Source organism: Pan paniscus, chromosome 14, assembly GCF_029289425.2.
Source record: "Pan paniscus chromosome 14, NHGRI_mPanPan1-v2.0_pri, whole genome shotgun sequence".
Taxonomy (NCBI): Eukaryota; Metazoa; Chordata; class Mammalia; order Primates; family Hominidae; genus Pan; species Pan paniscus.
In genome coordinates this window covers 71,416,589-71,429,016 of record NC_073263.2, presented here as the reverse complement: position 1 = coordinate 71,429,016, position 12,428 = coordinate 71,416,589, and the positions used below count along the sequence as shown (strand labels likewise).

The window sequence follows — 12,428 nt, the reverse complement described above, 5'->3', positions numbered from 1 at the left end:
TGCCGCAATTCAGCATAAGTGCTGTACTCTTTTCAAAAGAAGCCTAAGAAGAAGAGATGGCAAATATGAGGTGAGAATTTAGGGAGTGATGAATATTTAATCACAGTAAAACCTGAAATCTTGTTTCAATGAGTAGTCACTTATACTATTCATCTATTATAAAAATAAAAGATGGAATTTTTATCCTAACCATTAGATTTCACCTCATGGCAATATACATTCATGCTAATGTTCGTTACTCTCAGAATATGTTAAAATACACATAAAATTGGGCAGATAAATAAATTACGCCTGAAATATAAAGATCTGTTTAAATAGTAAATGTCCATTTTGTCTGATTGATCAATTTCTTAGGAGAGTGGAATGATATTTTGTCCTTATTCCATGTCCAGTAACAATGCCTAGAAATGTGTTTCCTCTTTAAATAAAGGTTTTCTCAACAGCTATTGTTTTCTTACTCCCTGTGTCACCAAGAAATTTTAAAAATGTGCACCTTTAAAATGTTTTAAATCTCCACTTTCTGGGTACGATATTATTACCTTTAGATTAGGCCTTATCATTTTTATGCAACGGACTCTATGTAAATTGCCAAACTCCTGTGACATCTTTTCCCACCTGTATTCATTCTTCACGATGCCGTCCCTCTTCAGTAAATTTTTTAAAAACACAAATTAAATCCTAATGTTCAGTGACTTTGAAATGCACACATCATTTACATGTAAATAACATACCATATCCTTAGAATCATATATGTTATTCTTAGTTATAACCTTTTTAAATGTAGTTATTAAACTACTTGTAGAAAGCAATATAGCCTTTTGAAAATTCTAGTTTAGCATATGACAAGTCTTTCTGCATCTACTTCCATACTCTGGCCCTCATACTCAGACATGCATACACTTAATTAACACCTGGTTTACCATTAAAAGCTCAACTCAGGGCCGAGTGCAGTGGCTCAGGCCTGCAATCTCTGCACTTGGAGAGGCTGAGACAAGAGGACTGCTTGAGGCCAGGAGTTTGAGATCAGCCAGAGCAATGTAGCAAGTACCCATCTCTACAAAAATATTAAACAATATACATGCATGCCTGTAGCCCCAGCTACTCAGGAGGCTGAGACAGGAGGATCGCCTGAGCCCAGGAATTCAAGGTTACAGTAATCTGTGATCACACCACTGCACTCCTGCCTGGACAGCAGAGCAAGGTCCTTTATCTGAAAACAAAACGAAATAAAACAAAAACTCAAGATTCACTTTCCTAAGAAAGACTTCCTTGTCTACTACTGGTGCTCTTCCTCAGGGTTCTTACAGCATTCTGTTTTAACACCCTTTCTAGAATTGATAATATTTCATTTAGATCATTTAGAGGTATGTGTCTTTTTGCCCTAAGATGTTGTAAGTTCCTTAAGATTTTCATCTCCAATATTTGGCACACATTGGGCATTTAATAACTGGCTGCATCTTGCAATGTAAAGGATTTTTGAAAACAATTGCTTATCAATGTATAGTTAGATTTTAAATAGATGACTGAACTTTATTAGTAGTCTTTACCTTGTGAGTATGGAATTTTTTTGAACCAGTAACTATATTTGAAAAATTGAATTTGATTTTTTATATAGTGCTATATAAAATATTGAAAAAACAGGGAACATGAAACACAACTTAATTCACAGCAATACATGCTGAAACTTATTACAATTTGGCTTTTAAAATTTCATCATTTTGGCATATTTAAGTTTCAGAGTTTTGATTCTTCTTTTGTATGTATATTTATATGTATATATAGTATACATTCATGTACATATATATCAATGTGATACATTTATGCATATATGTTTACCTATGAAGATAACATACATATTTAATGATTTTTCTTATAATATTTTAATTTAATGTATTTTTTAGATGAGTGCTTTAATAGCACAGACTATTATTCTTCATAGAAGAATAGAAGTGAAGTCATTTTACTCTTTTTTATGACCATGCCAGTTTTTACCCAGTAAACAAGGTCATCCTACTTCTTGCTTTTATAAAAGTCCCCAGAGTAAGAGATAGATGCTATAAAAGTGATATTCTTTCAGAAAAAGAATTTTTTTTTCAGAATAACATTGACTTGGTGACACTTGAGTGTTTCATGAATCTGTTTTTTGAGACAAATCTAAGTATAAATTATCGCGTTGTTTATTACAGTTTTCATATGTAATTTGAGCTTTTCAACATATTATTAATAACTAACTAATTGCTTATTATGTACAATACATAAAACAATTTCAAGGCAAGGTTCATAGCTCAAGAAAAGAGAATATCAGCCTAAATAAATTATTAAAATATTAGTGAGAAAGAATTATTACTGACAGTTAAGTTGAAATGAATGCAAGATGTTGGAATTCAGGTGTCCAGAGAGGAACCTTATGGAAAGACATTTTCTGTTGCAAGAACAACTGAATCTGTTTTTTGCATCATCCAATAGACACTGAACATGAATATTTGTATTGAGAAAGTGACAACTGAAACAAAGAAATACAGATGAATTCATTCATTCAGTGCTTCCACAGTATTAAGACTATTTATTCTTAAGAATCATGGAGAGCAAAAAAAATCATAAATTCAAATATAAAAGAAGTTTTGCAAGCTGAAGTCCAGGTTTTACCAATCATGAAAAATGCAAAATTTTTTATTTCTTATGTTTTTTTTCATATACAATCTATTCAGAATTCATTCACCACCAAATTCTCCTAGGAGAAAAAAATGAGAAGCAAACGACATATGTTTTCAGACCTTAATATTTTACTGGTGCCTAGTCTTCTTCTAGGATCCTCTTTTGTTTTAATTCTCTGTACTTGACATCCTTTGTATTTATAGCTTTCTATTCTATTTGCTTCCTAGACCAAGACTTGGGTTTAGAACATTTCCTAGTATTTTAGTTTCTCTAGTTAAAATACAACTACTAAATATCTTATCATTTCAGTATCTCTGAGTACTGATTAGAATATATGAGAAAAAACAAAAATAAAAGTGAATAATTACAACATATACAAAATGCCAATACAACTACATAAGACTAAGTACTGAGAATTACCATGAATGTTATAGAAGGTCTTGAAGACATTTCACTAGAGTGGAATAAAAATATTTTAGTAATTACATTGCAAAGCTGGAGAAAAATCTTCAAAAATAGCCAACAATACACATAGAGTAAAAGATAAATTTTAACATAAAAACATACTTTTTGCTTAGATTGTTGTAAATCAGGTGTATTAGTGTGCTTCAGCTTACATAAAATCTTATAGACTGGGTGGCTTAAACATCAGAAATGTATTTTGTCACAGTTCTGAAAGCTAAAATCCAAGATGAAGGTGCCTGCAAATTTAGTCGCTGGTGAGGGCTTTCTTCCTGGCTTGCAGACAGCCTCCTTCTCACTGTGTTCTCACATGGCCTTTCCTCTGAAGAAACAAACAGAGAGAGATCTCTCTCTTCCTCTTCCTATATAAACATCAGTCTTATTGCATTAGGGCCTCACCCATATTACCTCATTTAGTATTAATTGTCTCCTTAAAGGCTCTTTCTCTAAAAACACTCACCTTGAGGTTAACGCTTCAACATATGAATTTTGAGGGGACACAATTCAGTACATAACAACAGGTATAAAACTTTCACCTTCTATTAAGGTTATATTTGCCTTACACTCACTTTAATGAGTTGTGATGATCCAGTGGTAATAAAGAACATTTAATGACAACAAACCAAAGTTTAAGACATGCTTTCGAAAGTATTTCTCACATACCTTAAGGGTAGGAATTAAAGTAGATGTTTTACCATTTCACATTGCCCTGTGCCTTTGGTAAAATGGAACCTCAGAATCCTAAGTTCAAGATTTTGTTCTTGGATCTGGCTTTTCTCTAATATTTGCTTCTCTCTCTCTCTCTCTCTCTCTCTTCTCCTGTGTGTATGTGTGTGTAAAAACAGTATAATTACATACATTTATTATGAATGAGAACTGTATTCCCTCCATCCACCTCAAGATTTTTCTTCTAATTATAATTTATGTGTAATTTGCTTCTCTAACAAAGTTTGTTCAAAATCTTTATTATGTTATCATGTGATACTCATGTTTTAAAAGATTAGAGTCCCTTATTCTAATTCAAATATTTTGTACTTTGTAAAACTAAACAACGATAATATTCATTGCTAATCAACTTCAAGTATTTGCTTTTATTTTATTTTATTTTATTTTGAGATGGAGTTTCGCTCTTGTTTCCCAGGCTGGAGTGCAATGGTGCGATCTTGGCTCACCACAACCTCCGCCTCCCAGGTTCAGGCAATTCTCCTGCCTCAGACTCCTGAGTAGCTAGGATTACAGGCATTTGCCACCATGCCCGGCTAATTTTGTATTTTGTATTTTTTTTTTTTTAGTAGAGACAGGGTTTCTCCATGTTGGTCAGGCTGATCTCGAACTCCCAACCTCAGGTGATCCACCCTGAACACTCCCAAAGTGCTGGGATTACAGGCGTGAGCCACTGTGCCAGGCTTGCTTTTATTTTTCTTGTCTTTGAGGACAGGATAAGAGGTTAGGTGGGCCAAATATGAAATCATAAACTTGTTTGTAAAACATTGCATATATGTGCATGTGTATATATATACATATGCATATATATGCATAAGACGTTGGATATATATGTAGTAGGAAGTCACTGATGTTATTTTAAAAGCTGATAAACATAAATATGAAATCACGAACTTGTTTGTAAAACATTGCATATAGATGTGTAGTAGGAAATCACTGATGCTATTTTAAAAACTGATAAACATATTGAGGTAATTTGAAATACTAGCAAAATGTTCATAGACATATAAAGTATCTATACAAATTTAGAAGCAAAGGCCACAAAAAGGTGGAGAATTTAAAGAGGAAAGGGCTAAGGAAAGAAAATAAACAGACTTTTTCAGCAGATAATCTGGATACTAGAGGTCTAAAAGCAATTTGCTGTATTATTGTTTCATGAAGTAATTTCACTTATCAGTTGACAGGGTAGACTAAAAATATTAGAAAGTATCACATAAAATAATATTTACCAGTTAGCGTTACTTTGGCCATTTCTAAAACTGTTCAGAGATGCTATTAAAAACATATTTTATTTTACTGATGATTAGAATCTCACTGTTGTCTGTGTATTGTGATCATAACTCACTGTATGGACAATGTCATACAGGAGGTATAATTAATTGATTATTTTTATAAACAACACCCCTATGAATATTTTACATGGAAAGTTAGTTAGCTTATACTTAGCCAAATTTCCTTCATATGTTTTTATTAGTAAGAATTCTATTAGTATGTTTCTTTTAAATATGTAATTCTAAAGATATCTAATTATAATTAGGAATTAATGAGTTCAATAAATCTGATAAAATAAAAACACATTGTTTTTATTATCTATTATTGTTCATCTTTCTTAAATAGAATTTGTAAACTTTGAACAATATTTTTAAACAATGATACATGATTTAAACATGTACAAAATATTTTTAAATATTTGATCTCATTTTAATATAATGTTTTGAGGAATAAAATAAAATTATATTATACATAAAGGAATTAAAACTAATGAAACTGAATAACTTGTTCGTGTTTATTAAGCTTAAAAGGATTATAGTCAGACTCATATTTAAGACTTTGGATTCATGAATCTATAAACATTCCCTTCAATTTATTCATTTTTAAATACATGCTAAAATTTTATGCTATATTACTCATAGATCATGCAGACAAATTTGCTCATTTTTTAAAAAAGAGGCAACTATCTTACAATGCCACTAACATTCTCTTTTTTCTGAGAATCTTACCATTAGAAATTGAGTCAGTCACACATGCTTAATACAAGAATACTTGTCATGCTCATACTTGTTGGTTTTCTACTTGTTTGTTCTGAAATTGCTTTTTTGAACATTGAGATTTTTCATATCTTGTCTATAGAAAGTATATATTCTACCACTCCATATCTTCAATTGTACCTAGTGTAGTACTGAAGATTAATAGACACTTAACATATATTTTGTGTAATATTTGTGGCTGCTATTAGTGGATGAGCCTTTCATTAAGTCAAAATTTATATCACACATATAAACACACTAAATAGCTTCAAACTAATGATAAGATTGTTTCTAATCCCTAACAATTGAGTGAATTTGTAACGGGTGAATAAGTCAGGGATGGTATCATACTAAATAGTTGTTGTTTAGGCCTTCAGATGATAGATTGAGTTTTTCTGTTGTAATTTCTTCTATTATTCCTGAGGTGAGTCCTTGCTTTTGTACGCTTACAATGTGATAATGATCACTTAGCTTAAACTTACCTGAAGTTGACACTAGATTTGCCTATGCAAAACGCATTCTACTGACATATTAATGTTTTATTGGTCATATTTACTAATTTATGTTTTTCCTCTCCTTGGTTAAATTTAGCTAAGAAAATTCTGATTGTTGCAAATCTAACTGGTTTCTGTTTGTATTGTTTCTAAACATTTCTGAGGGCACTAAAGTGTCAATAATTTTTAGATAGATTTACTGAGCATATCCCTTTTATACAATACTTCATTCACATTGCAACCCGATATAATAATTCATTCACAGGGATATTGAGGACTCAGAGAACTCGAACTATGGTGAAAATGCGGGAACCTTTTTAGCATATCCTAGAGGGAAGGACCAGAGCTGTCACAGCGTCTGCCCTACTGGAGCTCGAACCCATGAAAAGACACCACTACAGCCACATATTGCAGGGAGTAGAGAAATAAATATTCTTCCCTCTCCTCTCAACCCCTGACCTTCTGCTTATAATTCCCATTAGCTAGACCCAGCCAAAAACAAATCAACGAGGAAGTCAAATGATGTAGTTCCAGAAAGTTTAGTCTCCAAAGGTACTGAACAGGAAAAAAAAAAAAAAAAAAAAAGTGCAAAATGGATGAGGAGGAAGAAATGAAATACAAGCAGCCCTAAAAAGAAGAATGGGAGCAGATACACCAGTCAGAAGGTATTACGATAGTTGAGGCAGTGGTGATCTTAGTTTGTTCTACAGTTACAGTCTAAATATATTCTGGATATATTTTGAAGGTAAAATTGCAAGTTTTATACAGTGCCTTGATGTGTTGAATGAAAAGGAAAAGAGTAAGAGGGCCTTTAGGTTTATGTAACAATGTGTGAGATGGAAGTTTGGATGGACACGTATATGAATAGGTGAATCAAGATAGATATAGACAGAGAAAGAACAAGAGAAATGTTTTAAGAATAGAATGTCTTATTTTGAATAAGTATTATTACTTTGTATTCTACTTGATTTCCTTCTTTCATTCCTCTGGACGTATTCTTTCTTTCTGAAATAGCCTTACTCTTTTCCATGCTTGGCAAACCTGTACTTATCATTATTGCTTAAGTTTATGCAAGACCTCCTGCTGAAAGTGTTTATCACATATCACCTATCTTCAGTACATTGAATATCTTTATCAATAGTCATCTCCACTAATAGAAAAATTTTCATTATTTTCTTATAGCTACATGTCTTTTTCTTAGTGAATTGTGATAGTTCAGAAAAAAAATTGTATCTATGTTTATGTTTTTAAGACTATGTCTCTCAAATCATGGGCAGAAACATGATAAATGTTCATTTCAACAACTAATTACGCTCTTCTAGATGTTAGAATTAATCACTTTAACTCATATTCTTACAAGGAGAAAAGTAATTTAATTTTTATAATGAATGTCATCTTGTTTTCAAGCTTGCATTTGTACTAATGGCAGAACAATTTATACATAATATTTAGAAGAATTAGAAAGAACTCCATGTGGTTAACAGTTATGTCTTTCATTAAACTGGAAGTTCAAAGTCCTTATTAGGTCTATCTCTCCTCTCTCAAGGAGTCTCACCCAACCCCCAGTCTTTCTCCTCCCCAAGAGGGTGTCTGTTGAAGGAAGAGGCTTGTATGTCTTAACAGTAGTGGATGGAGATGTTTTTCTTCCACATACTCTTCTCTGGGTCCTGGATGACATGGCTGAAATGTCTCTGGGTGTCCCCTGTGGTAGATGCTGGTGCCCACTGATGTCTAAATCGAACTTGTCGGAACTGACCTTAGGGCGTGGCCTCTGCCCTTATTTACATCTGCTTCTGCTGATGTATCTAACAACTGGTGTAGTCAGTTGAAAACCGGTTATTGTTTAAATTCAGAATACATAGCATGTTTCCTTTATTTTCCTTGTAATTCATTCGGAGCATTGTATAAAATATATATCTGTGGCACTAGGAATTACCTAGATGAGTATATTTTTCATGCTAAAATGAATTTCATTATATATATATTTTTTATATTATACTTTAAGTTCTAGGGTACGTGTGAAAAATACATTTCATTCTAATGTTCTTTCCTAGCCAAGGATATCAATAAATCTTTTCCAAATATTAAAATTATATTAACTATTTTTCTACTGCATAGTTAGTTAAATGATTTACCTTGAATTTAACCCTGAAATACTTCAGAGAACAAGCATTCAACTTATGATACACCTTTTATAGAAAGTGCCCAATATTCCTTTCTGACTGAGCATATACAAATGAATAGGAAACTTAAATCAAGTATAGGGATACATTCTAGGGAAATACATATTCTTGTGACTATTTTATCAATAATGTGTTTTAAACGTATTATTTATTCATCACCATACATTAATGTCAACTCTGTGGCAGACCTTTTGCTAGTCATGGGGCATATAATAATAAGTAATATGTCCACTAGGGGGAGACAGAGACAGAAATAAATATGTGCGACATGTTGAAGGTAAATTTGAGGCAAGTAGGTAGATAATAGGAGGCACAAAGGGAGGAGTAGTCAATATGCCCTGGCATCAGGGAAGACTTCATAAAGGAGGTGACATATGTTGTGTCTTGGAAGAGAAGTAAACGTTTGTCAGGGACTCAGGAAGGAGGGTTTTTAAGTAAAGGGAGCAAATTCAGTGCAGCATAAAATACATGTCATAGTCAAATTATTACAAGGTGTTTGGCAAATCTACAGCATAGAAGTCATGCAAGCACAATGAAAGAATACACTATAAGAATTAGGAGACAGAAAACGGAGAGTTTTATACAGTGTTCTATCAGGTTCGGAATTTACTATTGTTCATTGGAGGAGCCATTAAAGGTATTATTCAGGGAAACAGCCTGATTGTATTTATATGAGGAAGGTTGGAACGGTAGACGAGTTAGGTCATTATATCAAATGCTGAGAGAAGTGACTGGCCTTAGACAGCAGACATGATCTTGGGGAGGAAAAAGGATTACTATGAAATTGTAAGGAATAAAATGGGCCAAATTTTATCTTGAAATGAAAGTAGCAAATTTGATAAAGAGAAGAAATATAACTTGATGCCTGCTAGCATTTTCCTGGAATTAATTAATTATCATTGTAGTTTAATTTACTGATTAAGGACAAAAAATACAGAAGTTTAGGGAAATATGCACTAAGTGTTTATTATGTAAGATTTCAGTATAGTGTAATAACAAAGTAAGGTGATTGCAGATAAAAGTTTTTAACAGACAGATGAGCAAAATGTTTGGAATGTCTGGAATTCAGAACATACTGTTATCCACTCACGTGAGAAGGGCTGAGACCGAGGGTAGTGTTGAGAATTGTAAGGATCTGCGATTTTACCCTGCTTGCAAGCTAACAATTAACCTGCCAGGGTTTAATGGATGCTGGCAGAAAATAGAAGACTCCTGGATCAGAGCAAAAGACTGTGTTATTCATGGCAATAGTAGTAGCAAGAAAATCAGCATTTTCCTCAGTTCCACAAATGCCAATTACCACATTGTGACATGAAGAGGACCAAGTGACACCTGTATGTGTAACAGGATGCATTACAAAAAAGGAAACTTGAGCTTAGAGAACCTAAATATTTTAGAATGGGCAGTGACTATACCTGCCCTTTGAAATGAAGGAAGATTTTTTTAAAATTTATTTTTCAACTGAACAATAAACAAATCTGTCCTTTGCTCCAGAAGAAGATACTATCTCTAGCTTCCAAAGTTGCATAGTATTCAAACATTCCTGAAAAGATAGTCCAGAAGAAATGCAGTGAATGCCTCTGCTCACAAACTGGGCAGAGACATGACAGGCCCATGAAGAACTCTCTGCCAACAGAAAGTAATAGCAATAATTATATAGATCATATATAAAAAACATGTATATTATATATGTTATAACATATATAATATATAAAACATGCATATTATATATGTTATAACATAATATATATAAAACATGTATATTATATAACATATATAATATATAATACATATATTATATAACATATAATACTATATATATAATATTTTATATATATATTATTAGTCCGTTTTCACACTGCTATAAAGAGCTGCCCAAGACTGGGTAATTTATAAAGGAAAGAGGTTTAATTGACTCACAGTTCGGCATGGCTGGGGAGGCCTCAGGAAACTTACAATCACGGCGGAAGGGGAAGGGAAAGCAGGGACCTTCTTTACAAGGCGGCAGGAAGGAAAATTGCTGAGTGAAGCAGGGAGAGCCCCTTATAAAATCATCAGATCTCTTGAGAACTCACTATCATGAGCAGAAAAACCGCCTCCAAGATTACATTATTTTCACGTGGTCTCTTTCCTCTCCCTTGATATGTGGAAATTATGGGGATTAGAATTCAAGATGAGATTTTGGGTGGGGACACAACCAAACCATATCATATCATATCTCTATCTCTGTATCTCTATCTGTATCTCTATTTCTATCTATCTCTATCTCTATCTATAGATCTATCTCTCTATGTATCTATCTATCTATCTATCTATCTATCTATCTATCTATCTATCTATCTAAAATTAGTATGAGTGATAAAATACTTAGTCCAGCAGCCGTTCTGGCATCACTCTCTGACACAAAGTCTTTCTACACTCTAACTAGTAGACAGTCTGTTTTATGGTTCTTGACTAGTACTTAGTGCCACTGATGAACAATTCCTCAGTTCTCAATATAGATTTCAACTTTAGCATATTATTTTCTAATACACTCTGCTATAATTATAAATGCTTTCATATATATGATAGAATATTACATATATGTAATTCCTATATGTAATACATATATTCCTATACATATATTTATGAGTACAAATAAGTGTTTTCATTAAATATTCATAGCCAACAATTTTTTTCTTGTAAAAATATATTTGCAATATTTCCAGTTGGCACCATTTCAAAAATAGGTACTTGAGAGATGAAAAACTGGGTGTTACAATTAAGAATTTTCTTGGAATTCTCATTCTATACCTCTGGCAGTTATGGCCTTCACATATAACAGTGTTTTGTGGTAAAAATGGATCACTTTAATGTATTCAAAAGACTATTTAAGAACCAATTATAATTTTGTGTTCTAGAAACTGGAGCAAAATTGTTAGTAACAGAAACTCATAAATGCAAATGGCATTAATTAATAAGCAGCATTTATAATTTCAGAGAAACTAATAACATTATGCATAGGAATAATGTTATATAAACTTCTGTTTATCTAATTACTGCAGTTTGCCAAGAAAATCATAAATCTCCTTAAGTCCTTAGCCTTTCTTATGTGCCTGTGCTGTGGTTTGGATATTTGGCCTCTCCAAACTTCATGGTAACCAATGTGGGATGTGTTTGGGTCATGGTAGAGGATCCCTCATGAGTAGTATGGTGCTCTCCTTGTGGTAGTAAGTTAGTTTTCACTCTATGCTTTCCTGGGAGAGCTGGATGCTAAAAACAGCCTGGCACCTCCATGCTCTCTCTCTTTCTTCGTTTCTTGCTGCGTGATCTCCGCACACACTGGCCCCCCTTCATCTTCCTCAATGAGTAGAAACAGCCTGAAGTCCTCAACATAAGCAGATATTGGTGCCATGCTTCTTGTACAGCCTGCAGAACTATGAGCCAAATAAACCTCTTTTCTTTATAATTTCCCAGTCTCAGGTTTTCAATTCTAGCAACACAATGGACTAAGACTGCCTGATAAATTAATAGCGTTACAAGTTAGAAGTCAAAGACTTTATGGATTACAAAATCAAAATCATTTCCAAAGTTAAATTTTGCCTCTAGGATCAGGATGGATTATCTTTTCTTGAGATAGGAAGTAATTTCCCTTTATTTAATTTGGAATAGGTTTTATAAATCTATGAGAAGACAGCATTGAAGTGAAAGGGAAACGGGGGTTAGTAATATTGGTTGAGTGATTATTATTAAGCCTTACGCTAAGCGAAGTCTCCATATTCTATTTACTTTCACATACTTTGAAGAAGATGTAATGTCTTCATTTTACAAATGAAATATGGATGCAAAAATGAAACAAAACAAAAACAACATACCTTATCCAGTTATATCTAGGAAAAACAAGG

At 32.9% G+C, this 12,428-nt stretch overlaps 1 protein-coding gene across 1 annotated transcript in view; it reads left to right on the top strand.

The window, feature by feature from the left end:
• Positions 1–12,428, top strand: part of KLHL1 (kelch like family member 1) — a 428,752-nt gene that overhangs the window by 256,801 nt on the left and 159,523 nt on the right. The window lies entirely within an intron of this gene.